The 23,089-nt window shown below is 36.1% G+C and overlaps 1 protein-coding gene across 5 annotated transcripts in view; it reads right to left on the bottom strand.

The window, feature by feature from the left end:
* The window catches only part of NEGR1 (neuronal growth regulator 1), a 1,028,214-nt gene that overhangs the window by 609,094 nt on the left and 396,031 nt on the right, over positions 1-23,089 (bottom strand). The gene's annotated exons all lie outside the window — the stretch shown is intronic.

The raw sequence follows: 23,089 nt of genomic DNA, 5'->3' as shown, positions 1-23,089 counted from the left end.
CATGTAAGGGACCTTCCCTAAAGCTTGCATTGCCTCCAGTGCATTAACTATCTTGCTTTATTGTCCTGCACTGTAAAATCCCTTTCTTGATTATATCACCCCCGCTAAACTGTCAAAGATCTGACTGACTTATCCACTATGATGACCAGTAACAAGCACAATATCTATTACTGGTTCTTGCCTGTAGAATTCCACAGACAGAGGAGCCTGGCAGGCTACAGTCCATAGGGTCGCACAGAGTCAGACAGGACTTAAGTGACTTAGCACACATGTTTGCAGCACTATTACACAGTCAGTGTGTAAAAAAGCATTTGTATGTATTGAATAATATAATACCTGAAATAAGAGATTGTGCAAATGTTCTATAAAAGAGAAGAAATCACATTCTTCTGGATATACCAAAAGGGTACAAAGAGTCCAGAGTAGGTTTAGTATTAGTATAAGAAGAAGCACTGGCATTCACCCTATTCCCACTGTACTTTAGAGCTTTTGCTGCTGATTATTCTAAACTGAGACACACACACAAATCTCTGGATTTCCTCTATGGTTTCAAAATGGAATATATCATTTGGAGCTAACAGGAATGCCCACTGTTTATCAAGTTTGTTTTTACCTACCTGTGTAGGTAAAAATACAGTGATACTATAGGTAAAAGTACGGTGATACTATATATATCACTTAGTGAGGCCAACTTCTAGCTTTGATGAAAGTAGAACAAACTCCTATTTGTCACAGAAAAACAAATGGAAGCCACTCACAAACACAGTATCTTTTTTTCTTAAATTTCTGGAACATGAGAAAAATGCTCAAGGGCTGGGTTAAGTAGATAGTAAGGTGAAGACATAAAGAAAACAAAGTAAATGAACAAATCTTTGGTGAACATGAAAAACTTTGCTCATTTGGTCCTGATTTGATTGGAACAATATGATATTTTTAATTGTTGTCCTTACACATATAAAGATAGTTTTTTAAATTTTTATTTGATGATCTACAAACATACCCAAATAATATCCATATTTATGTTCTTCCTCCAGTAAGCCTTTCATTTCTCAGCACTCACCCTCCTTAAATGTATCTGCATTTTGTGCAAACACACTAGCAGTTGCTTTTAGTATAATCTGTAGTTAACATAATAAATATTTGGGGAACATAATTAAATGTAATAAATACACGGTCATGATAAATTAGAGAAGGACATGAAGAAGAATGGAAATTAAGTGCTTTCTAAAATTAGAAATTTTAAGTTTGGTATCCCCTATAATTTTAAGGGTTACTACATTTGAAATTCTTTTTTATTATTTCATCTTCAAAGACCCTGTTTTATTCTTGAAATGGTTTCTATGTAAGACACTTCTTAAGCGTTTACAATTCTCTACCTTAAGCTATTAATCTCTCACGTAAAGCTGTCAAAATCTTTTATGAAAATCGAACTGCACTATATCCACATTTCTTTTCACAGCGTGTTACATTCAAGCATCCCAGCAAGTTAGTTAAGCACAAACTGCCTTGTAAAAATCATGTTAGAAATACAGCCACACTTTCCCTACTGCCTCTTCTGTTACTAACATTTCACAATTGTCTTTGCAATCAATATTGAACATACAGGACTATTGTTCCCTGGCTTGTCTCCTGAGTTGTAGTTCACCACAACTCGATTCTTATTCAAAAGGACTTCATGGATGTCATACTATATTTACACATTAATCTTTTTTCTCTCTAATTGGACTCTAATTATGAGCTTTTAAAAGAAGCTAATATATCTTTCCTTCTGTTTTCTTTAAAATACCGGTTTATCATAAGTATATTTTCAGGATTTCAAATCAACACTGCACAATTATTTAAAGGCCTACCTTATATTTTATGTACTTATTACAAAATAAAAAAAAAGATGGATTGTAAAATAAATATAGGGCTTTATGGAGAGCTAATAGATTTTAAAGTGACATTTTACAGAGTTACATATATTGAATGGATTTAATTTCTTTTGAAACACACATGAGTCCAATAATTGAAACTATTTTTGGCAAAGTATACTTTTGATTTTTGCCAAACTTCAAATTGTCTTATAAATAATGAGAAACATTTGTCTTTCATCTTGAGCAGTGACTGAAAGTCATCATTATCTAACAGATGCTCAGTGACCCTTGTGAAACCAGGTGGTCATCCCAATCAGCTATTAATGGGCAGGCAGCTATGGCAGGCAAATCACCAATATAACCACCAATTAAATTCCACTTTGTATTTGACAGAAAACAAGGTGAAACTGAGATATACCTATCTAAAGTTACTGAGAAATAACCACACTTCAAAATGAATTCAAGACTTTTATTTTGAGATAGTCTGAGTCAATTTCCATTTCAATTTCTTCAATAAAGTAAAAGGCAAAACAAAAACTCCTTGCTTTGAATAAGCTTATAATCAACAATGGAGGATATGCAAAATATTTATACCAGGACAGATGTGATAGAAGTGCTCTAAGACACTTAATGGTTTATAGAACTTTAAGAGAGTTGCCATGATATCTCACTGCATTAGAAGAATTAGGAAAACTACCTAGAGATATAGAGGTTTGAGACAGTTCTTTATAGACAGGAATCTTTTAGAGAGTTAGAAAAGGGGATGAATCAGTGTTGTCAACAGAACAGTTCTCGGCATGAGAGAACAAGAGAAGCACAGGGAGAGAAGTACAAAATAGGAAATGAGGTTTAGTGGAGCATGCAATCTGATATGATTGAATAGGAGTGTATGAAAAAGGGGAGAATAAAGTTCCAAAATTCATCGGGAGGTGAATGATAGATTTCAGATGCTGACCAGTGAATTTTGGAACAATTTCAGTAGGTAGTAAAGATGTTTTAGAGTAGATAAGGGATATCTTTGAAGGAGTTAGGAGGACTTTTTATTATATTATTATATCATATGAACTGGATAGTAAGCTAAGTGATTTCATATATTCTATGCATTATAATTCTCAAATATATATTATTATCCCTTTTTACACTGAAAAAATAGGCTTCAGAGCTATTAATAATTTTCCCAAGGGAGGAGAATCAGAACTACTTTAAATGTTCCACCTTCAGTCATTCAGTCATTTTCGACAAGAAGTTATTAAGCTCCCTACTTGTTTTCAGCATTTTTGACAAGGGATACAGAGTTGGAAATATATGGTCCAGAAATTCTAGAAATTACCAGAACAGCAAGGAGACACAGGGGTAAACAGATCATAAAGATATACTGTGATGGGTAATATAATGCACATAGGTAAAATGTCCAAAGAGGATTAAAAAAAGGAAAGCATAAATCCTCCTTGTGTAGTCTGAATTGAGATGAGGATTCTTACGGCAGGCAGAATATTTAGTTAGACGCTATGATCTTAGTCTGAAGTTGTGACAGTCTTGATTGACTTGTCAACAAAGATAATTCAAAGGAAAAGATAGATAGGGGGTCATGGTCGAGGTAGAAATTTTGGTCTTCAAAGAGATGAGAGATCAAGTTTAAAAAAAAAAAAAGAGCAAACAGATGGCATTCTTTCTAACTGTATGCATTTAGATATCTCAAAAAAGAATACAAATACAATTAAATCTAGGGAAATTAGAATAAGTACTTGGCTTGAGGGCAGAGGTAATAAATTACTTTCTTTAAGATGTTGCATTTGAGGCACTGCTGGCATCACCAAGAGGAGATGGTCAATACGTAATTATAAATGCAGTGACTGGGAAAGAGGCACACTTGGAGACTTTTTTTACAATTTATGTGAGTATGATCATGCTGCTGGTAGTGGTGGTGGTTTAGTTGCTAAGTCGTGTCCAGTTCACATGACCCCATGGTCTGTAGCCTGCCAGGCTCTGCTGTCCATGGAATTTTCCAGTCAATGATACTGGAGTGAGTTGCCATTTCCTGCTCCAGGGGATCTTCCCAACCCAGGGATCAAACTCACGTCTCCTGTATTGAAGGCAGATTCTTTACCCCTGAGCCACCTATGGGAATAGGTGAGGGAAAGGACAGAAACTTGGAGATATTGAATATTGTAGTATTGAGAATAGTAGGAAAATCATAATCAAACATGAAAGCCAAGGAAAGTTTTACCAAGAAGGGGTATTTTTTGTTTTTTTAATTTTCTAACATTATGAAGAAGTCAAAAGAGGAACTGAAAAATATATGATAACCTAGATGATAATTTCTCAGTAGCATTACTGAGAGAAGTTTCAGTGGAGAGGTGATGATGTAAGGATGTAAGCCTTTCAGAAGGTTTTATTGGAGAAGAAGAATCAACAGAAAAATATAGTTTCATCAGTGTTCAATCATATTCTTTTTATAAGAACTAGATGCATGTAAAGTGGGACCTTTTAATAGCATTCCCAATCTTCCTCCTTTTCAATCTCACTGAATTTTGATGTTTCTAAATATTCATCTTTTAGTTTACTACTTATATACAGAAGGCTTTAATTAGGGATAAAGCTGACCAAATAGATGATCTTGTGCATCCCTTGAAACTGGAAATCACAAACTCCCTATCTGGTCATTGTTCAACTAGTAGGTATCACTTAATTGCCAACAATTTTATTAAAAAAAAAAAAAAAAAAAACCTAACATTTTTGTTTTAAAGCTTCTTTAACATCTAATCAATATTCCTATTCTCAAAGTATTATAATTTCCATATCCTTTATTTCTATCTCATTTAACTAATTTGGATAATTATAAATACATGGATTTAGGACCATCATATGACACTGTTTCTTACTCATTTAGGATCTTAAAAGATAATAATGGTTAGATAGTTTGTCTTTTCCTCATTATATTTTTAATTATTGTGTGCAGAGGGGTATTTTTAATCATTAAACTCTTACATTTCTCCCCATTTCTTACTGAAATAAAAAATAGTTACTTTATAGTCAGCTATATGGGTATATTTGAAGAGCAAAGACAAATCAAGGAAGGAATAATTTACTTTTTTTAAGAAAAAGGGCTTTCACATAAATTGATTTACTGCATACTGATTATCATGAGTCCAACTTTTCTGTCTTCCTGAGACACCATATGATACTGTTCATAAATTTAGGCTTTGAAAAGTTGAATGAGATTATTTTAAAGTTGTTTGGATATAAGTCTAAATAAAATGAAAGACGCTTACAAAACCTTGCTGACCTAAGCAATTACTGGGATAATTCACATAGATAATAACTTCAGAACTAATGAGAATTAAATTGAGGATGAGGGAAGTGTTGGAATAATCATCATTTTTGACGATCTATGCTTTTCTCACTTCCAGAAAGGAAATTGGAAGAACAAAGATATTAGAAACAAAAATCCATATAAGCAAATTTCTGAAAATACACAGTGCAAGATACAATGAATTCTAATAAAAAGTATTACAATCTTATATTTGTCAGTCATAGATAGTAGATGATCGATAGTAGATGATCAAGTGATGATTATGATCTTTTCATCATTAGTGATATTCTAAACACTAATCAAATATTCAAAAGTACTTTATAAAGTTGCTGCTGTTGCTATATTTTACAGAATAAGATGAGTCCTAAGGAAATTAATAGTCCAAAGTTAAAAACTAGAAATAGTAAGAACAGGGATTTGAACTCAAGGTCTAACTGATTCCAAATTCCTCGCCCTTTCCACCAGACTCTCCAGACTAATACAAACTGTAATATTCTAAAGAATCTTTCAGTTTACCTATATGTCACTAAGCAGCTCTTCTCTCCTAATACATTACAGGAAATTGCCTAAATGTGGCCAGGAAATTTTTAAAAAAAAAACAGCTCTTTGTTTAGGCCACGGTCAGATTTTGCCTGGGCCCAAGAACACAGTAACAAAAGCGGGGGGCGGACAGAAAACAACTGTTGTATTGAAAGTAATTGCTCTTACATATTAGTGGATAATATCTTGAAAATTAACATCGCTATTTCCTTAGCCTAGAGATACAAATACGAGTGAACTCAGAGCTCTGGAATCATCTGACACAATAGACTGCTGACTCCCTGAAGGCAGCCTTGACCAAAGGTTAAACAGGCTTCCCAACAAAGCAAAGGAATAAACAGTGGAATGGTTCTATTCACTTATACACATGTATCTTACATAGACTTTCAAACTTTTTGTTTGCTCACTTTTTGGTACTCCAGACAGCATATTAAAAAGCAGGAACATAACTTTGCCAACAAAGGTCCGTCTAGTCAAAGCTATGGTTTTTCCAGTAGTCATGTATGGATGTGAGAGTTGGACTATAAAGAAAGCTGAGAGCTGAAAAATTGTTTCTTTTGAACTGTGGTGTTGGAGAAGACTCTGAGAGTCCCCTGGACTGCAAGGAGATCTAACCAGTCCATCCTAAAGGACTGATCACTCCTGGGTGTTCACTGGAAGGACTGATGCTAAAGGTGAAACTCCAAAACTCTGGCCACCTGATGCAAAGAAGTGACTTATTTGAAAAGATCCTGATGCTGGGAAAGATTGAAGGCAGGAGGAGAAAGGGATGACCGAGGATAAGATGGTTGGATGGCATCACTGACTCAATGGACATGAGTTTGAGTAAACTCCGGGAATTGGTGATGGACAGAGAAGCCTGGCGTGCTTCAGTTCATGGGGACACAAAGATTCAGACATGACTGAGTGACTGAACTGGTACCCCAGGGACCATAAACACAGTCCAGGTCTTTACTCTCCCAAATGAACCAGTATCGGTCATTTGAGAGTTGGTCTAGATCAGTTATCTGCTTTAGCAGTTTAGCACTGGAAATTACTAGAATCGTGTTTATTAAAATATCCAAACCTCGGTAAATGTCAGCAACGGCACAGACCATGATACACATCTTTGATGTGAGTCCCTTTTGTTTGTTGTGGTTGAGAGCATGAAATTTAGTTTCTACAGATGCATCAGCTTTAGTTAACTGTGCTGTAGCCTAGGAAAGAAAGGGCTTATAAAGAAATCATACTTCGGTATGTGCACATATTGTCTATACAGGACACTTGCTCTGTTTCAATAAATAAAGACACGCTAAAGACAGCATTAATGTCCATTTCTTTTCATTTGAGTTTACCAGGAAACTAAGTATATCACAAGAATATAAGTACATATTTTAGGAAGGCAGTGCTAACATTGAGTAGTTTGCGCCATCAAATGATATGTCAACAAATTGATCTTTTATTTTCTGATTTATCTCCATACTGAATATGGCTTCAAAATATAAACTTGATTGCCAGCTCCTTGAGAATAAGGGTTTTCTTGCTGCCAATATATTAAAAGAGCCTAGCACAGTGTCTGACATCTACCCAATGCTGAACAATTCTTGCACAGGTTACTAATTGAATAAATCTTCTTTCAGCACAATTATCAATGACATAAATTACTAATATATATCATGGACTTCCCTGGTGACTCAGTGGCAAAAAGTCTGCCTTCCAGTGCAGGAGACACAGGAGATACAGGTTTGATCCCTGGTTTGGGAAGCTCCCCTGGAGAAGAAAATGGCAATCACTCCAGTATTCTTGCCTAGGAAATCCCATGGACAGAGGAGCCTGGTGGACTAGCTTTCATGGGGTACCAAAGAGTAGGACAAAACTTAAAGATTAAACAACAACAATCCATATATCATATCAAAGTTTATTAAAGGGTATGAAAAACACATCACCAACCTTAAGTAATAATGGTGAAGGAGCATCCTCTTACAAAATTAAATTTGCAACTTTCAATTTTTCTTTTAAGCATATTTATTGCTAAAGCTACAGATATTCTAAGGGTGGTGAAGAACTCTTTCTATACATCAAAAAAATAATAAGAAATAAGTAACTTGATTAGTAAAAATTTGCTTTAACAGTCAACATAAAATAGGAAAATCAATTTTTTTTTTTTTAACACTGATACTTCAAAAGCTATACAGGCTTCGTGAAATTATCTGTCAGTACATGTCAGGTACATCAGCAGGAAATATCCCTGTTTTACCTTCTGTGCATCTTAATGGTCAGCAAAGTTTACTTGGTCTAAATTCTCACTGCAGAGCATCTGAGATTTGTAGTAACAGCCTAGGAAAAAGAGCTTGAAAATAAAATCTGAAAACCTGGACTATGGTTTTTATTCTGCTACCAACTGCTTATAAGGACTTGGTCTCTGAAAACCTTGTTTGCCTTATCTATGAAGTAAAATAAGCATTTTCCAAAATGGGTTACATGGAACTATTTGTGTGCATAAAAACTAATTAAAATAATCAGGTTTCCTTATTGCAGGGACTCTCAGAGCATTTAGTATATTAATGTCAAAAAGGGCTCTGCCACAGAGGTAATCCATAGGTATTCCAAAACTGATTTGTCTCTGAAGATGGTATTCAAGATTAATCATGTGAATTAGTGTTCCACAGAGAGCAGAAAGGATGCTAAACTGAAAGCCACGCCTATATCCTAGTGCATACTTCAGTGAGTTTCGCTTTGTCCACGCTGGCTCATTTTGAGGCTTAGTCTATAGTGCAGAAAACTAAACACAAAGTAGCCATAGTACAGGATTAAATTCAAGGGTAAGCAAGATATCATCAGATTATTTGCTCTACTTGGGTAATCTGAGACTCTAAAACCAGCTTTATAAGCACTAAAGTTACATAAACCAATTCTTGGTGGAGAATTTCACATAATACAAAAATGGACTGAAACAAATAGATATAAAATCAGGGTTTCATGGGTAAATACAAATCAATACACAGTGATTCATGATCAGTGAAAATAACACTGTTGAAGATGTATAGCAAGAGAATGCTTCTTCTTTTTTCTTCAGTTAGAGGAATAAAGCCTATACTAATTAAGCTCTTGGTAAAACAGTGTATTATATGTGGCCAAATATTTCTCAATAATCACTCAAACGATAATTACAACTCACATGCCAAATGGATTTTGGAAACAATTCAACACACCTACCTATATTCACTGGTACTATAAAATTGTTTAACATAGACCAAATGTTCATATGAATAAAAACTTACTGCTAACAAATCAATAAGGCCCCTTGCCATTAGAGAACTTACAGACTTTCCTTACCATTTTACCACCATTCTAGGCACTTGTATTTAATTAATTATTCTAAAATTCTACATTGATTATGCAATTTTGTGCTTAATATCATCAAATAGCTCTTCATTGCCACAGAATTAAGTTTATAGGCATTATTCCAGAATTAAAGATATTTTATAATATGACCTCTAACTACTTTCTAGGCTTCCCTAGTAGCTCAGTTGGTAAAGAATCTGCCTTGAAATGAAGGAGACCTGGGTTCAATCCCTGGGTCAGAAAGATCCTCTGGAGAAGGAAATGGCAACTCACTCCAGTACTCTTGCTGGAGAATTCCAGGGACAGAGGAGCCTGGCAGGCTATAGTCCATGGAATCACAAAGAGTGCAAATAACTTTCACTTTTCACTTTCAACTACTTTCCAGATATTTCATCTGCAACCTTCCAATATGACTGTTTGGTAATAGACATTTTTTTTTGTCTTTCATGAATATTCTTATTAAATTGAGCCATTAATGATAAATTTTTCTAAAATATCCACATTGTATTTATCATATTTTAGAACCTCATCTATCCTGTAATGTCTATTATAAATTTCTTCTATTATAAATGTCTATTATAAAGTTCTCCTTTATCATTCTAAATTAATAAGGTTTTCACAGAAGTGCATGCATTTAGTATAGGTCATGAAGGACCTTTTTAACATTTTCTGTTTGTCTACATCTCCTGAGTATAACTGTAGCATTTTCATGACAAAATTGTGAGGTGAAATTCAATGCCTCTAGCCTTCTCTTTTTATTGTATTTTCCCACTTAGGGATATAATTTCCTTTAGCACCTACATCTTCTAACTTTCTAATCCCTTTCCCCAAAATGAGAGATAACAGATTTCAAGATGTATATGTATTCACATGTGTATGCTAACTTAACCAGACATTTTCACATTTAAGCCTAACTTTTAACTGGAAAATGAAACTTTTGTCTCCCTATAAATCAGTTCAGACAAAAGCTATGAAATAATGGAGATAAAGAAACGACAAAGAGGAGACTTTCTTATAGTCCAGGGAATCACATTACTCCCAAGACTGTCTGATATAACACTGATTCATCACTTTCAAAATTTTGATGAGTACTTAGTCTCAGAAACGTCAGGGGCATCAACTCACAGAATATTAATCTCCCTTTAGTCCTATACTACCACTACAAGATCTAATTAATCTTTTGGGACCAAGCTTTTTGGTCATAATGTTGTCATCTATATGAAATTTTCCTTAATTCCTTCCAGACAGATTAAATTAATCCTTTATTGAGATTATCTCAGCATTTTTTCTTGTCTATAGCATTAAAATCTCACTCATTATGTCAATGCAAAGGACATATGACTGCTGATTTTTCCCTCTCTGTCTGATCTAATGTGTTTGCAGTCATCTGTTATGTTTATAACATGACAATTTATACATATAGTCAAGATCTCTCCCATGAATTCCAGACCTCTGGAACCATCTGATTAAAAAAAAAAAAAATGAACTAATCATTCTTCCAAATCCTATATCTCTTCGCCCCTTCACTATTTTTCAAGCTGGTAACACAACCCACTGGGTTAAACAATATGAATATATTTTTTACTCCTGCTACTGCTGCTAAGTCACCTCAGTCGTGTCCGACTCTGTGTGACCCCATAGACGGCAGCCCACCAGGCTGTCCCATCCCTGGGATTCTCCAGGCAAGAACACTGGAGTGAGTTGCCATTTCCTTCTCCAATGCATGAAAGTGAAAAGTGAAAGTGAAGTCACTCAGTTGTGTCCGACTCTTCGCGACCCCATGGAATGCAGCCTACCAGGCTCCTCCGTCCATGGGATTTTCCAGGCAAGAGTACTGGAGTCAGGTGCCATTGCCTTCTCCTAGTCTGTACTAAAATGGGGAATTTCAAATTTCAATCAATTAAACTTTTACAATATCTCCCCTTCCTGACATATCTTTTTCCACAATGTTCCTTAATGGTTGAAGTTATGTTAGGTAAGTTATTTTATAAACATGTATGGCAAGGAATTTTAAATACAATATTAACATATGGTCATGCTAAGTATAATTTTCTGTGTCTCTGGAGTCTGATCTATTTTTGGTCTAAATAAACCTAATTTGGGTTTCTCTGGTGGCTCAGACAGTAAAGGATCTGACTGCAATATGGGAAACCCAGGTTCAATCCCTGAGTCGGGAAGATCCCCTTGAGAAGGGCATGGCAACCCACTCTAGTATTCTTGCCTGGAGAATCCCATGGACAGAGGAGCCTGGAAGGCTCCAGTCCATGGCATCACAAACAGTCAGACATGACTGAACACTAAAACCTAATATTTAAGTTTGCCGTCCTCTTAACATTGGTGTTTCTTAATGGCTTAATTACCAATGATTTATTTTTCAAGTTTTCATAGAGATTTTAAGACTCATATCTATTTCTTCATATCTAATTCTTATTTTAATTATTTTCATGACAACATCCCATTAAGTGACCTAAGACATTATTTCTGACTGATACTTTGTGAAATGAAAACCTTTACACATAGGAAACATTTTTTTTCCCCAATAGTTTCCACAGATAATTTGAGTAAATAAATAAAAACCACAAAGCAGGATATAATCAAAAGATGAAAATTCAGTTCAGATTATATTATATATTTTCTCTATCAGCTATGTCAAAAATTATACATCATAGAAATGATATCAAGGTAAATTCACCCTAATCTCAAACTAAGAACTTTTATAGGTAGGCACTAACCTCAGATGTGCAGATGACACCACCCTTATGGTAGAAAGTGAAGAGGAACTAAAAAGCCTCTTGATGAAAGTGAAAGAGGAGGGTGAAAAAGTTGGCTTAAAGCTCAACATTCAGAAAACAAAGATCATGGCATCCGGTCCCATCACTTCATGGGAAATAGATGGGGAAACAGTGGAAACAGTGTCAGACTTTATTTTTTGGGGCTCCAAAATCACTGCAGATGGTAACTGCAGCCATGAAATTAAAAGATGCTTACTCCTTGGAAGGAAAGTTATGACCAACCTAGATAGCATATTCAAAAACAGAGACGTTACTTTGCCAACAAAGGTCCGTCTAGTCAAGGCTATGATTTTTCCTGTGGTCATGTATGGATGTGAGAGTTGGACTGTGAAGAAGGCTGAGCGCTGAAGAATTGATGCTTTTGAACTGTGGTGTTGGAGAAGACTCTTGAGAGTCCCTTGGACTGCAAGGAAATCCAACCAGTCCATTCTGAAGGAGATCAGCCCTGGGATTTCTTTGGAAGGAATGATGCTGAAGCTGAAACTCCAGTACTTTGGCCACCTCATGCAAAGAGCTGACTCATTGGAAAAGACTCTGATGCTGGGAGAGATTGGGGGCAGGAGGAGAAGGGGACGACAGAGGATGAGATGGCTGGATGGCATCACTGACTTGATGGAGTGAGTCTGAGTGAACTCCCGGAGTTGGTGATGGACAGAGAAGCCTGGCGTGCTGCGATTCATGGGGTCGCAAAGAGTTGGACACGACTGAGCTACTGAACTGACTGAACTGAAGGCAAATATGTATTCACTCGGAAAGGTTTCAACAGATGGTATTAGCATTACTGTATGATACACTTTTAGGTCAACAAGATTGACTTAAACTATCTAAAAAACAGTCTATATAGTATTTGTCATGTTTATATAAATGTTAAAATCTCACACACATCTTTTAATCAAATTAACTCATTGAAATTTATTGACCATCTACTACATAAAAGACACGGGAGCCTGACCTATGAAACGTCTTGTGAAATTGGTTCTTGAATAAAAATGCTCTTCTAGTGATCCTACAAAAAATAAGATTACTAGTTTCTTTGTGCTTTGTTTTATATTCTAAGGTCAAAGTTACAAGAAGACATTTGTTAATAAAGTAGGTCCTTATAGGTTTATTGCCACACAAATTTGTATCTGATAAAAAGCAACTACATATAATTTTACAAGGGTGTTACACTGTCTAGAAAATTATCATAGCATAAAATGAAAATGTAAGTTACCTTTATTTCCTATTAAAGTAGAATTTTTAATGGCCAGAACAGGCCTCAAATTAATTATTTTACTATTATTGGGCTTTTATTTTTTGCATCCATCCTAAACTCTTTCCAGCATTCCCATGAACATTAGTGGCTCATTAGGACACTCAGAGTTAATCTACTGGGCTAAACATTTGTTCCATCATTACGGTCTATTTTTCCCAGACATAGAAATAAGCAGGAATCTAATTTTGGATAATTTTATTGCCTAGGTCATAGTAGTAAATTCAGCTCAGTCTGGAAACAGTTCTTATAAAATTACCTTTTATTAAATGTACTATGTATTTTGTAGAAAGCAAAAAAGAAAAATCCATTGAGACAAGATTCCTTGAATGCCAGAATACAAAATAAAATTATGTTCATTTTCCTCAGGCATCATTTAGCATAATATTAACTCCATAGCTTGTATAATTTGATGACTCTTAACTTTCCCATAAACAAATTATAATAATGCCCATATATCAAACTTTTATCAAGCAGAAACAGAAGAAGATTTTATCATATTGTCACAGTACCTAAGCAGTTCCTTGGTAATATTTTAGGCTTACTGAGAAGCAACACTCACTTATTGCTATAGGCTGAAAGTGTGTGTCTTCCCCAAATTCATATGTTGAAATCTAATCCCCCATGTGAAGGTATTAGAAGGTAGGCACTCTGGGAGGTGGGATTAGAGTCCAGATAAGTGAGACTTAGATCCACAGAGCTCACTTTCCCCTTCTGCCTTGGGAGGACACAATAAATAGATGGCTGTCTATGAACTAGCAAGCAAACTAACAAAGATCCTCATCTGACACCAAATCTAGAAGTGCCCTCGTCCTGGGTTTCCCAATTCTCAGCACTATAAGAAACGGATCTTTGCTTTTTGTAAGCAACCCAGTCTATGGTATTTTTGTTACAGCAGTCCAAACAGACGAAGCAACTTATGAAGTCCATCCATTTGAACTGAACTTATGAGTGAGCAGAGGTTATGCTCAAATCCCTAACTGCCCATCATTTAGCACTTTCATGACCAAAGTTTGTGTCTAATTCCAAATCAAGAATTTCCTCTGCCTATTTCTTGAAGTAGAATGTTTGAATCAACTCTGATACAGGTTTTATTGAACATTGCTTGTCCCTGGCTTGAAAACAGAGCTACAAAGTTAATTTCTATGTTTATGGGCAATGTTAAGTTTGTCCACTATGTAAAATGCTAAGGAGATTTAAATTAGAGGCAATCCCTGTAGAAGTGATTTGGAAGTCAGTAGATAGAGGATCCAGCCCCTAGCACTGATACTTATTATTTCTAGTCACTTAACCTATGTGGCAGGTTGTGTGACTAAATGAGATGTTTATAAATAAAAATATTTGGTAAACTGCAAAGAACTTTGCAAAGATAACATCCTTATAAAAAAAGGTATATAAGAGCAGAAATCGGGAATCAAATAGACCTAGGTTGGAATTCCATTTTGACATTTACTACTGGGGTGGTGCTAGTGGTAAATAACCCGCCTGCCAATGCAGGAGACAAAAGAGACATGGATTCAATCCCTGGGTCATGACTGGAGGAAGGTATGGCAATCCACTCCAGTATTCTTTCCTGGAAACTCCCCATGGACAGGGGAGCCCCAGAGTCCATGGGGTTGCAAAGAATCGAATACAACTGAAGCAACTTAGCACATACGCATTGACAGTTATATGAGTTGGGAAAAATCACAAATTTATCTGAGCTCCAATTTTTTTCACTTGTAAAACTTGGATAATAAATCTGACAGAACAGTTTTTATATGAATTAATAAAATAATCTTAAACTTGAGGGCAATATCTAAATATTATATTTTTATTAATATTAATATTTTTATTCATCTTAATCCTTGGGAATGGGGGAAAATGACAGACAAACTCTACTACTGGCAAGTAAAAGTAGGGCTTTCATGAAAAAAAAAAATCCAATACAATCTTTAAAAGTGATGAATGCCAAAATGTCAGATAAGACAGGAGGAAAAGGACCTATTATTACAACCTATTTCCTAAAGACAATAGTCCAACGTGCACTTGCCAGCACTAAAGGTCAATACAGTCATGGGCATCATTTAAAAGGTTATAGAAAACAAATCAGAAAACATTATTTCTTTTTGGTTTTACACAGATATGTCAGGGGATGATGGTAAAGGGAAGTGTATAATTATTGTGACAAAAATCCACAGCATTTCCTTTTACATATTCTCCCTTTAAAAATGATTTCTTGCTTTATTAAACTATCATTTTACTTGCTCATATGTAAAATGAGCAGGAATGAACATTTACAAAGGAAATTAAACCCTCTTGATCTAGCATGGTCAGTGGTCAGATTCTTTAAGTGGGGAATTAGCCTGCAATCATTGGTATAATGGTATCACTTTATAATGAAAATCTGTCCTAGCTGGCTCTATTCAATATACTTAAAAATCCTTTAGAAATTAAGATGCACCTATTTCTTAGATAATGATATGTTAAAGCATATCTTATTATTGCATTTGCAAATGCTAATTTAGGAGAATAAAAAGTGTCTCCCATTGATTTCCCTCAAAGAATACACTGTTAAAAAAAAAAAAAAAATCTTGGACTTTTACTCCATTCCTTCTAAATTTTTCATGTATTTTTCTGGAAGTACATCTTTCATTTTTCATCTTCTCACCTAAAATCTGACTACATTAATGACAGTGGTTCTCAAGCCTGGATGGGTATTAGAATCACCTTTGTAGTATTTTAAATATCACCAACAAAAATACTCTAATCATTAAAAAAAATTTTTTTTAATTCCTATTTTTTTTTAATTTATAATCACTCTTTGTTCTAAAACCACCAGTATCACTCCTCCAAGAAACTGGGAACTAATTTTTGCATATCTTTCCAGAAAGTATATAAATGAGAATATTTTATATCTATTTAAGACTTTTTGTTAACATAAATAAGATCATCCTATACATAATATACTATAAATAGATTGCTTACCTTTACAATATACCTAAACTATCTTTCCATAATGCATACACGTAGATATAGCTTCCTTCTTTTCAGTGTTTGAAGAGTCACCCAGAAACTATAGGAAAAGCCCTAGATGATTCATGAACCACAGTCAGGGGTGTACTACAGAAAAAGCAGCCACTAGCTCTGAGAGGTCATCAGCATTCATTTTGTTTTACAGGGAGAAGGCAGAGCACTGTTAGGGGGAGTAAATAGATATTTTGCTTATTCAATGCTGATAAATAGCCTTTAAATGCTAAGAATGTAGGTACAGCTAACGCATAAATTCATACAAGTGCAACTGCTACATCAGAGGTTATATGAACCTTCATTTTGTCACATTGCTTTCTCAAATGTCATGTTAATTAATACTCCCACCATCCCTGTGGGAATTTTTATTTTATAAAATAAAATATATATTTTATGACTATTTATATTGAATACACATATTCATTTCTTAAAAGCTCCCAAAGATAATCCTATTGATTAAACATATTTAGAATCACTTCCTCATTTTTGAACCATATATTTGTAACACAAGCATCACTTGTGAAAATGTATCACCAGAATTTGTTATGAAGCAAATATGAACTGAGATCCAAAAAATAATATATTGTGAATCTTTCTGTTAATTTGTGCAGCCATGTTGTTCAGGAATTATGGTTCTACATTACATCAGACTCTATTCTACATGAAGGATATTGAACATCAACATTATTAGGGGTGTTACTCTTTTCTCACCTCAAAACATATCTTGAGTTGAAAATTCAAGTTGCACAAAGATCATACCTGAAAATGTTTAAGTAAGATCATTCATAATGCCATTATTATTTCATCACCTTCATCTTATACTTGTAGCTGATGGTATTTTCCAAAGATAACAAAAGCAGTAGTTTCTTGTACCCAACATGTTCTTCTGCATTAAGACCCTGGCCAAATAGTGGAATCTAAGTTGACTTCTCTTAAATCTTGCTTATCCTTAGTGATTAGCTTACCAACATCATGTGATACCATCATGAAACAAGAAATTTAAGGGTAGATCAAAGGAAGCCATATGGGTTCTACTTTGTTCTTTTGTAATGTTCACTCTTCAGATTATTCTTCTTAGATTTTTCTTTCTTGGAATTCAGTTGCCAGGGAAAGGCCATGCATAGATGACCTGGTCAACAGTCCTACCTAAGCCCAGTATTTGACTCCTACAACAGAGGTGCCAAGCATTTGAATGAAGAGTTTTCAGTCTTCCAAGTCACTCTCAGATATTCAGTTCTTCCCAGATGAGGTCTCAACCATTTCTGAGAAGACACCAGCCAATCCCATTCTGCCCTGCATGAGTTCATGATCCACAGAAACTGTGGGAAAAATTAAGTGGTTACTATTTTATGCCACTATGTTTGGGGTGGTTTGTTATGCAGTAATAGATAGCTACAGCACTGAAAGGTTGTTTTATACTTGAAAAATAAAAAGAATATATAACTATTTCATTTAGATATAATCAGTTTTCATTCCAATCCCAAAGAAAGGCAATGCCAAAGAATGCTCAAACTACCGCACAATTGCACTCATCTCACAGGCAGTAAAATAATGCTCAAAATTATCCAAGCCAGGCTTCAGCAATACGTGAACCATGAACTTCCAGATGTTCAAGCTGGTTTTAGAAAAGACAGACAGAGGAACCAGAGATCAAATTGCCAACATCCACTGGATCATCGAAAAATAAAGAGAGTTTCAGAAAAACATCTACTTCTGCTTTATTGACTATGCCAAAGCCTTTAACTGTGTGGATCACAATAAACTGTGGAAAATTCTGAAAGAGATGGGAATTACCAGACCACCTTACCTGCCTCTTGAGAAATCTATATGCAGGTCAGGAAGCAACAGTTAGAAATGGACATGGAACAACGGACTAGTTCCAAATAGGAAAAGGAGTACGTCAAGGCTGTATATTGTCACCCTGCTTATTTAAATTATATGCAGAGTACGTCATGAGAAACGCTGGGCTGGAGGAAGCACAAGCTTGAATCAAGATTGCCGGGAGAAATATCAATAACCTCAGATATGCAGATGACACCACCCTTATGGCAGAAAGTGAAAAGGAACTCAAAAGACTCTTGATGAAAATGAAAGAGGAGAGTGAAAAAGTTGGCTTAAAGCTCAACATTCAGAAAACTAAGATCATGGCATTCGGCCCCATCACTTCATGGGAAATAGATGGGGAAACAGTGGCAACAGTGTCAGGCTTTATTTTGGGGGGCTCCAAAATCACTGCAGATGGTAACTACAGCCATGAAATTAAAAGACGCTTACTCCTTGGAAGGAAAGTTATGACCAACCTAGACAGCATATTCAAAAGCAGAGACATTACTTTGCCAACAAAGGTCCATCCAGTCAAGGCTATGGTTTTTCCAGTGGTCATGTATGGATGTGAGAGTTAGACTATAAAGAAAGCTGAGCACTGCAGAATTGATGCTTTTGAACTAGGGTGTTGGAGAAGACTCTTGCGAGTCCCTTGGACTGCAAGGAGATCCAACCAGTCCGTCCTAAAGGAGATCAGTCCTGGGTGTTCATTGGAAGGACTGATGTTGAAGCTGAAACTCCAATACTTTGGCCACCTGATGCAAAGAGCTGACTCATTTGAAAAGATCCTGATGCTGGGAAAGATTGAAGGCAGGAGGAGAAGGGGACGGCATTGGATTAGATGGTTGGATGGCATCACTGACTCAATGGACATGGGTTTGGGTGGACCCCAGGAGTTGGTGATGGACAGGGAAGCCTGGCGTACTGCGGTTCATGGGGTGGCAAAGAGTCAGACACGACTGAGTGACTGAACTGAACTGAACATGAAAACAAAAGAAAATATTCTCCACAGTATATTTAATGATTGAGAGTTAATGAAAGAGAGTTCCATGCTCATCCTAAGGACGTACTGGATACAGTGGTCAATATTAGTTGTCTATCCATTAGCCCTATATGGTGATACTTAGTAATTGGTCTAAACCTAACAGTGTTCTATTCCTTTGGCTAGTTGTTAGTTTAGCCATGGACTGTATCCGTTAACTTGTATACAAGTTCTGGACAATAAAACAAGATTCTGAACCATTTGAGAAGTTCTGGGAAATAATTTCCTTTCCTGATACAGTAATCAAGGGTCACACAGAGAATTATTTCCCAATGTCCTAACAGTCACTGTCTTTGTGCTTAATATTTGCTATATGAAGACTTGAGATTTAATGTTGGAAACAATGCTGGCTGTCTTGTGAATGTAAAGCCAGAGCCAAGGGAAATACAATAATTCTGAACCAAATCAAATGTATGACAGTATTGATCCACTAAACAAAACCTAGAATCATGTACAGTCAAACCTCCCTATCACTGGATCCCCTAGACACAGGGCCAACCTAACTATGCAATTTTAAAGGAACTTAACTGCCTGCAGGTTTTACTATCCCAGGGAAGTCTGGGAATTAATTCCCTGCACATATCAAGGGACTACTCTATCTCCAGTCTTAAGCAAAACAATGTATATCTGTAAAGTTCAATTAGATTTAGGGAGGTTTTGTCCCCTGCAACTGAATGTATTATAAATGCAACACAGGGTTTAGACAAAGTAACCCTCCGCAGATGGATACTTAGGAAGTTCTTCATAATTTATGATGTGAATGATATACTGGATTTGTATAACACAGTGGTTTTGTCAATACACATTTTAAATCTTTCCCATGGGTTTCCAAAATGAATTGTAGAACTGCCCCAACCCTCAACAAATTTTTGTTTCTTTTGGAGAAACATTTTAGTCTGAAAGATCCTTTGAGAAAATGCTTTGGAGTCTCCTTCTTAAACTTCTCAAGGATGTTTGATTTTCCTTAAGCGTCTCCTGACTGATCATATATCCTGGACCTAGGATCTCTGCTTTGCATGGAAGTTTGTGAAGATCAAGGTAATATACTTTATTTACTCATGGAAAAGGGCTAAGGAAAACCTGAGTTGTTCATTTACCCATTGATTCTTACAATTTGGGATTTTGCATATTATTTCCTATGTTGTAATGTATGGTTCATTTTTAATTAAGCATGTATTCTCTTCCTAATAGAATTCACTAATTTAAACTAGCATTTAGAATGTTACATTTGGGAAATGAATATTGAACTAAAATCCCAATCACCATAAAAATGTTTGAGAGGCTACTCTTTTTCCTCTCCTTAGGCAATAGCATTATTTGATCCTGGTAACAAAGATAAAAAAATGCCAGTATTCATCCAGCATATTTAAAGAGTAAGAGATTACAAATGTATCAGTGTTTTTCTGGGCTTGTATAGTATGTCATGCGATAAAATGGCCAATCTAGAAATAATTATATCTTTTGCTTTATTCACTAATTCAGTAACCATGTGCAAAACATTGATGTAGAATGCTAACATCTATGCCATCAAATGACCAATAACCCCCCTCATTCATTCAACTAACATTTGCTATTTGTAGAATCCAGAAATAATTTACAGGCTTAAATTTTTAAAATATGGGTTCATTTTAGTTCTGTGTGGCACAGGAGTGGCCAAGAGGAGATACTCCACATCCAAGATCAGGAATGGGGGCAGTGAGGTGATATCCCATGTAGAGGTAAGGAGCAGTGGCTGTGCTTTGCTGGAGCAGCCATGAACAGATACCCCCGTCCAAGGTAAGAGAAACCCAAGTAAGATGGTATGTGTTGAGAGAGGGTATCATAGGGCAGACGGTCTGGAACCACAGTCAAAGAAAACTAGCCAATTTGATCATGTGGACCACAGCCTTGTCTAACTCAATGAAACTAATCTATGCTCTGTGGGGCCACCCAAGACGGACAGGTCATGGTAAAGAGGTCTGACAGAATGTGGTCCACTGGAGAAGGGAATGGAAAACCACTTCAGTATTCTTGCCTTGAGAACCCCCTGAACAGTATGAAAAGGCAAAAAGATAGGCCACTGAAAGATGAACTCCCCAGGTTGGTAGGTGCCCAATATGCTACTGGAGATCATTGGAGAAATGACTCAAGAGAGAATGAAGGGATGGAGATAAAGCAAAAACAAGAGCCAGTTGTGGATGTGACTGATGATAGAAGAAAGGTCCGATGCTGCAAAGAGCAATATTGCATAGGAACCTGGAATGTCAGGTCCATGATCAAGGCAAATTGGAAGGGGTCAAACAGGAGATGGCAAGAGGGAATGTCGACATTTTAGGAATCAGCGAACTAAAATGGACTGGAATGGGTGAATTTAATCATATGAATTATATCTACTACTGTGGGCAAGAATCCCTTAGAAGAAATGGAGTAACCATCATAGTCAACAAAAGAGTCCAAAATACAGTATTTGGATGCAATCTCAAAAATGACAGAATGATCTCTGTTCATTTCCGAGGCAAACCATTCAATATCATGGTAATCCGAGTCTATGCCCTGACCAGTAATGCTGAAGAAGCTGAAGTTGAATGGTTCTATGAAGACCTACAAGACCTTTTAGAACTAACACACAAAAAAGATGTCCTTTTCATTACAGGGGACTGGAATGCAAAAGTAGGAAGTCAAGAAACACCTGGAGTAACAGGCAAATTTGGCCTTAGAGTATAGAATGAAGAAGAACAAAGGTTAATAGAGTTCTGCCAAGAGAACACACTGGTCATAGCAAACACCCTCTTCCAACAACCCAAGAGAAGACTCTACACATGGACATCACCAGATGGCCAACACAGAAATCAAATTGATTATATTCTTTGCAGCCAAAGATGGAGAAGCTCTATACAGTCAGCAAAAACAAGACTGGAGCTGACTGTGGCTCAGATCATGAACTCCTTATTGCCAAATTCAGACTTAAATTGAGGAAAGTAGGGAAAACCACTAGACCATTCAGGTATGACCTAAATCAAATCCCTTATGATTATAAAGTGGAAGTGAGAAATAGATTTCAGGGACTAGATCTGATAGACAGAGTGCCTGATGAACTATGGACTGAGGTTCATAACATTGTACAGGAGACAGGGATCAAGACCTTCCCCAAGAAAAAGAAATGCAAAAAGCAAAATGACTCTCTGAGGAGGCCTTACAAATAGCTCTGAAAAGAAGAGAAGTGAAGATCAAAGCAGAAAAGTAAATATATACCCATTTGAATGCAGAGTTCCAAGAATAGCAAGGAGAGATAAAAAAGCCTTTCTCAGCAATCAATGTAAAGAATAGAGTAAAACTATAGAATGGGAAAGACCAGAGATCTCTTCAAGAAAATTAGAGATACAAAGGGAACATTTCATGCAAAGGTGGGCTCAAGAAAGGACAGAGAAGGTATGGACCTAACAGATGCAGAAGATATTAAGAAGAGGTGGCAAGAATACAAAGAACTGTACAAAAAGGAGTTTCATGACCAAGATAATCACAATGATGTGATCACTCACCTAGAGCCAGACATCCTGGAATGTGAAGTCAAGTGGACATTAGGAAGCATCACTACGAGCAAAGCTAGTGGAGGTGATGGAATTCCAGTTGAGCTATTTCAAATCCTGAAAGATGATGCTGTGAAAGTGCTGTACTCAATATGCCAGCAAATTTGGAAAATTCAGCAGTGGCCACAGGACTGGAAAAGGTCCATTTTCATTCCAATCCCAAAGAAAGGCAATGCCAAAGAATGCTCAAACTACCACACAATTGCATTCATCTCACACGCTAGTAAAGTAATGCTCAAAATTCTCCAAGCCAGGCTTCAGCAATACATGTACCATAAACGTCCAGATATTCAAGCTGGTTTTAGAAAAGGTAGAGGAACCAGAGATCAAATTGCCAACATCTGCTGGATCATCAAAAAGCAAAAGAGTTCCAGAAAAGCATCTACTTCTGCTTTACTGACTATGCCAAAGCCTTTGAGTGTGTTCAGTTCAGTTTCAGGTCAGTTCAGTCACTCAGTCATGTCCAACTCTTTGCGACCCCATGAACTGCAGCACCCCAGGCCTCTCTGTCCATCACCAATTCGTGGAGTTCACTCAAACTCACATCCATTGAGTCGGTGATACCATCCAG

Source organism: Bubalus bubalis, chromosome 6 (genome assembly GCF_019923935.1).
Source record: "Bubalus bubalis isolate 160015118507 breed Murrah chromosome 6, NDDB_SH_1, whole genome shotgun sequence".
In the NCBI taxonomy this organism is placed as follows: domain Eukaryota; kingdom Metazoa; phylum Chordata; class Mammalia; order Artiodactyla; family Bovidae; genus Bubalus; species Bubalus bubalis.
The sequence above is the reverse complement of the archived record's forward strand: the minus strand, read 5'-3'. Positions and strand labels throughout refer to the sequence as shown.